The sequence below is a fragment of the Bos grunniens genome, chromosome 23 (assembly GCF_055505025.1).
Source record: "Bos grunniens cultivar Pamir isolate PY7600 chromosome 23, Bosgru_T2T1.0, whole genome shotgun sequence".
NCBI classification, from domain to species: Eukaryota; Metazoa; Chordata; class Mammalia; order Artiodactyla; family Bovidae; genus Bos; species Bos grunniens.
In genome coordinates this window covers 39,855,320-39,861,672 of record NC_141187.1, presented here as the reverse complement: position 1 = coordinate 39,861,672, position 6,353 = coordinate 39,855,320, and the positions used below count along the sequence as shown (strand labels likewise).

General features: G+C 44.1%; 1 long non-coding RNA gene across 1 annotated transcript; it reads right to left on the bottom strand.

Annotated features, from left to right (window-relative positions):
• Positions 1-944: 944 nt before the first annotated feature.
• Positions 945-4,253, bottom strand: LOC147347674 (uncharacterized). The gene is made up of 3 exons (XR_015152444.1): positions 4,137-4,253; positions 3,198-3,263; positions 945-1,031 (listed from the first exon to the last, which is right to left on the bottom strand). It is a non-coding gene; the product is annotated as an uncharacterized LOC147347674 (long non-coding RNA).
• Positions 4,254-6,353: the final 2,100 nt, after the last annotated feature.

Here is a 6,353-nt window from a genome sequence, read left to right as displayed (position 1 = left end):
CGGAGTATCCTTGTTCCAGAAGCTTCTGCTCTGGTTAATTCTCCCTTTCCCTCTGGAGAATAAAATCTGTTATTTCTGGCTATCTGCCTTCCACACTGTATTTATATGTAATTGACCTACTGGATTCAAACCGTGGTTTTATTTCCAAACTAGTAAATACCTGAGAGCCTTATTTATTCTGACGTTTTTTCCACTTCCATTCTGCACCTCACAAAACAGAGACACACACCCATTTCTTGTCATACTCTTCACACCATCTCCAAAATAGTCAAGTTTCTTAAAATACCTATGGAACTGTCCACTGCCTCTCTGTGACAACAGCTTAATGCCTTAAAAACCCTAACGATGTGTAGGACCAAGAAAACCGTTTTTTAACACCTGAACAAGAACAGAGGATGATTAAGATACAAATTTTACATGCTTGCTTATTTTATTTCTAATTATATTCTTAGTAAACAATGTTAATATTTAATAGGAATGACTTTGTCACTCAGTGCTTTTGCCCAGTAAAAACCAGAACCCCTAGCATTTTATTGGCACTAAAGCAGTCAGCTGTGACACAGGATAACAGCAAGGGTAAAGAAATTCTGCTCCGTTTCTAAATTAAATGTCTCCTCAATGACTTGAATGTTCAGGTAGAAATAGCAGTTGCTCAAAGAAATTGGCTCCTTTACAATGAAAAACAATCAACAGAGCATTTCCCACAAATCCAAGGAGACTGAAACATATGTAGAGGAGACCACAATAATTTTATAAGGTGTTGACAATATTACCATAATAGAGTCACCTGTTTAAACCAATGCTGGCCCTCACGCATGTATATTTATCATGTGGTTTCAATAACCCAAAGCAGACACTATACACGTAATCCAGCAAGAACTGTAAGGATCACTCATACCTCTTGCTTGTAGATGAGAGAGCGTAAAATGACTTACTCAACAAGGTCTATTTCAACAGCATCACCTTTATCTTCCACACCCAGTCACAAAACTAGCTAGTGGTGAAGCTCTTTTGTCCGTGTGCTATGGTGCCTATTAAACAAAATATCAGTTTTAGGCATTTGTTTATCTCACAAAATGATTTACGTATCATTTATTGAGCTATATTTTTTTTTCCTTATTTGTTTTTGGCCATGCCATGTGACATGAATATCCACTGGAAGGACTGATGCTGAAGCTGAAACTCCAATGCTTTGGCCACCTAATGCGAAGAACTGACTCATTAGAAAAGACCCTGATGCTGGGAAAGTTTGAAGGTGGGAGGAGAAGGGGACGACAGAGGATGAGATGGCTGGATGACATCACCAACTCAATGGATATGAGTTTGAGTGAACTCCGGGAGTTGGTGACGGACAGGGAGGCCTGGCGTGTTGCAGTCCATGGGGTCACAAAGAGTCAGATACGACTGAGCGACTGAACTGATGTGACATGTGGGATCTTAGTTCCTCAACCAGGGATTGAGCCTACAGTGGAAGCCCCCATTGAGCTATATACATTAATGCACATAAAAATACAACTTGAGAAAATTTTCTCTGGTAATTTAAATTTGCTACTTGTCTCTCAACTAGCATGACATGTGTCCATGGACAAGTCACTTTATTTAAAATATATTTTTTCATCTATATATTTTAGTAGCATATAAATAGACCCTAACTTCAGGTCAAGCCATTTAATGACACATCATCGTTGTCATTAAAATCATTTGCTTTTATATATTTATTTCTGTGTGGCCCCATACTAGGCACTATGAAAAATCAGAATTTTGCAAATCCTCATAGGATATGCAATTTAAAATAAAATGGAAATGCACATATTGAAAACACTAAGATCAAATACAGACACTAAACGTAAGCATGTAAGAATGTTTGATTACATCAAATGGAATGAGAGGGGTTTTAAGGTTTCTTTTTAAGACAGTTAAGGTTTCATGAATATCTCAATCTTTCCATCTTGAAGGCTTATTTCAGCATTTGGGTCTGAAGAGCGGTCTTAGTAAGGAAAAGAAGCCTGTAGTCCAGGGTTTCAGAGAAAGAAAACGCTCCAGAAGAGACTATATCATGGGGTAATTCATAATAGGGACGTGATTACTAAGAGGCCAGTGCTATGCAGTGGATCTCCATGTATCTGAATATTTGAAAACAAACGTATTTCATTAATAAGCCACCACCTGCTGCGAACCCATTCATCTGGCTGGTTGTTCAGTCGCTAAGTTGCATCCAACTCTTTGTGACTCCAAGGACTGCAGCACGCCAGGCCTCCCTGTCCCTCACCTTCTCCCAGATTTTGCCCAAGTTCATGTCCAGTGAACTACTGATGCCATCCAAGCATCTTATCCTCTGCCACCCTCTTCTCCTTCTGCCTTCAATCTTTCCCACCATCAGGGTCTTTTCCAATGAGTCAGCTGTTCGCATTAGGTGGCCAAAGGACTGGAGCTTCAGATTCAGCATCAGGGTTTACTTCCAATGAACATTCAGGGTTTACTTCCCTTAGCTACCAAGTAGTGTTTTTCTAACACACATCTCTTACTCAGGAAGACTTCACTTCACTTTGAGTTCCTAAATAGGCCACATCAATAACCTGGTAATACTAAATTACCAGTTTAGCACTCTGCAAAATGTTACTGGGCTTCCATGCTGGCTCTGACTGCAAGAATCTGCCTGCAATATAGGAGACCTGGGCTTGATCCCAAGGTTGGGAAAAATCCCCTGGAAAAGGAAATGGCAAACCACTCCAGTACTCTTGCCTGGAGAATTTCACAGACAGAGAAGCCTGGTGGGCTACAATACATGGGGTCACAAAGAGTTGGACAAGACTGAGCAACTAACACAACAATAATCTTTAGAAATCTATATTAGAGAAATGTTTACATTTAAGAATAGTTCCTCAGTCTTACTGAATTCCTAGTAGCAATCAGTAGCTATTCTTTTTCTCTAAGCTATTCTTGCAAAGAGGAAACTCTTATCATATTAGGTTCTCTCAAAATCATACAATTCTGATTCTTTACAGCCAGTAGTTCTCCAAAGTGTGGTCTGAGGAAGAGGACCAGCGTCACCTAGCAATTGTGCAAAATGAAGACTCTCAGGCTCCACTCCAGACCTGCTCCATCAAACAACTGGGGGGTGAGACCCAATCATCCAGTTTAACAAGACCCTCAGGTGATTCTGGTACACACTCAAGTTAAAAACTACTGCTTTGTACCTGTCTGATAATAACATCATTCACGCTTGCCCTGGTCCCACGGTCAGGAAAGGTATTTCAGTTCACCTGTGGAAACAATACGAGAAAAACAAAATATCTTTGTCGCTTTATCTTCACGCTGAAAATGACATATTTATGTTTGTCAATAAACATTCCCCAAATGGATTAACATTCTTAAATATTCCATATATCATAAACTTTCAGTGTTACAGGAATTGTAGATTGCAGTGTTTACAAGCATGTTCCAATATATTGTCAATGAAGCCAATAGATTTAACAAGCTCCCGAGGGTCTTCATTCTCTCCTGGGCCTCACATTGAGAACACTAATAGGCTGAGATCTCACAGCATGGCATTTAAAAGCTGTCCTTCGTGTGTAGGAGGGCGGGTGGCCCCAGGAGGAAGGTCTGGAAAAAGTCTCCTAGAGGGTCTGACAGTTTTAAAAAAAAGCCTGAGATTTCCTTTTTGCTCATCAGCAGGCCTTGACAGTCAACTTTACTGCTCTCAGCAGAGCTAAGACACTACCAATGGGCAAGGCCCAGTTCTCACTGTCAAGGTCTGGAAATTAATGGTTTAATGGGACTCAGTGGGAAAGACCCTGACTCTGGGAAAGACTGAGGGCAAGAAGAGAAAGGGGCGCCAGAGGATGAGATGGTTAGATAGCATCACTGACTCAATGGACATGAGTTTGAGCAACCTCCGGGAGATAGTGAAGGACAGGGAAACATGCAGTGCTGCAGTCCATGGGGTGACAAAGAGTCCGACGTGACTTAGCAACTGAACAACAGCGAGGGAATGTCATTGCTTGAAATCTTCGTCTGATACCCATCAGTGGTAGTTAAAACCACACCAGCTTTTTTGAAATACCAAGCCACCTAAGCCAAATAGAAAAGAAAATCGACTTCCTCAGCACGTGCACTGAAAGATTGCTTTGATGTACCTTAGGCCAAAATCCCACCAAGTCTCTGCACAATTCTCCACCTACGTTAGCCCAATGCCTGGACCCCAGGTCCCCCAGGAGTGAAGACCTTCCTGCTCGTGACCGACACCAATTACCTCCCACCAAACTTCACGATGAAAAGGTGGAGGGGGTGGGGGGAGGGATAGAGGGCGGGGGCGGAATTACTCTTTCAGCATTGGTCATTAAAAAAAAAAGATAATAACGTCGAACTCCCTCCAAAATTAGCCTCCACCGTCCTATAAATTGGTTTTCTTTGTGATCTAAAATTGACTCGCAGGGCACCAGTTAGAAAATAGTCGCTGAAAAGCCGGGGCCTCCGCGCTTTCGGATCCTGCCGGCCTTTCATCGTGTAAACAAACGCATCAGATTTAAAGCTTTTCCCATAATTGTTATGCTAACCTTGGAGCGAAACCTCTCCATTTGCATTTGAAGGAGCTAAATATTAGGCAGGAAAGAAAGTGCTCTTTTTGAAAGCCTGAGAAAATGTCCCCGCGCGGGGCTGCCGGGCCATCTGGGGCCGAGGGCTGGGGCGCACGCCCCCACCCCCTCACCCCGCGGTCCTTGGCAGCGGCGCGGGGAGGAAGGGGCGCCCCAGGCCCGTCATCCGGCTGCACAGGAATGCGGACTGGCCCCCGCCCGGAGCCCCGGGGCTCGGGGGGCCCGGGGACGGGAGCCGGGGACACACAGCGCGGCCTGGGCTCCTCACCCTCTTCCCACAGAGCGCATCCCCCAGGCCCAGTGTTTCCAGGATGCCCCGGGGGAGAGGGGCGTCCCCGCTGCAGGGTGAGGGGCTCTCGGAGGCTTGAGGCTGGATGGATGCGGAGGGTGTAGACCTGCGCTGGGAAGGAGAAACTGGCCTCTGGCAAGCGCTCTGACTCACTTTGAACTTGATCTCCTGGAGCCTCCAGTTTAGCCCGGGGAGTCGAGGCTCGTAGGGTAAGCACCCTCGTGCAGGCTAAGCTTGGAGTAATTAAAAGTAAAAACGCGGCATCCGTGGGGGCTTTTTAAAGAAAGGAGGGAGGTCTCGAACTTCACATCAGCCTATTCCCCGGGAATCCAGAAAAGCCTGCAGCCCTCTGCCTTCCAAGGGAACCAAAGCTTGACCAGGATGAGCTAAGGGAAATCATTCCTGGTGGAACAAGAGGGCATGCTGCACCAGGAGGACCAAGCTGGAGAGGATAAGATGCTGCTAGATTCCAAGAATATCATTTTCTCCTTTTAATCTCCTTTCGAATATAACTGAAAGATGCCTTGATTTTTTAAATGACTCTGCTGTTGTCAGAATTAGCATTTTTCACCAGTCCTAGGAGACATTCCAGAGGAGAACGGTATTTTTATTTTCCTTTTTTCCCCCAGCTATGGTTTGACAAAGGCTTCTCATGCATCGCTGGGCTGTGTTACAAAGTTAAGGGATTTTTTCCCTCTCTCAAAGGAAGATCATTGAGGCTGCAAGTAACCCTGGTAGCTGCTAGGAGATGGAATTCTTTAGGCCAGAACTGCATGTTGCACAAAATAACTGGCAAAAAGAGGAATGCAGGCCAGCACTCGAATCCTTTAAAGAGGCAAAAAAGGATGCAACAGTGACCCAAAGTCTGTATGGGAATAGGAGATGAAGTGTATTGTTTTTCCTGGTCATCAACTAAGTACCAGTGTTTGACAAGTCTCTGAAATGCATCAGTTGCCATTTATTTATTAAATGGTCACAATTTTGGTTTTTGGTTTGTTTGTTGAGACATAAGCCCTTGGTCTCAGATTGATTCCAGCTCCAGATGTGGTTTCTCATACGTACTACCTTGGTGGCCCTTTTCCTGGTGAGTTTGAGGTTCTTAATGTTTCATACAGAAAGAATTCAGTGAGAGACAAAGTGATAGGTAAGGAGCAGATTTATTTAGAGAGAAACACACCCCACAGACAGAGTTTGAGCCAACTGAGAAGGTGGGAGGCCCTGAAATATGGTGTGGCTAGTTTTTATGGGCTAGGTAATTAAACGGCAACCCACTCCCGTATTTTTTGCCTGGAGAATTCCATGGACAGAGGAACCTGGCGGGCTACAGTCCATAGGGTTGCAAAAAAGTCGAACACAACTGAAACAATTTAGCACACACACACAATTTCATAAGCTGATGAATGGGAGGATTATTCCGATTATTTCAAGGGAAAGGGGTGGAGATTTCAGTGAGCATATGATGAAGCTCC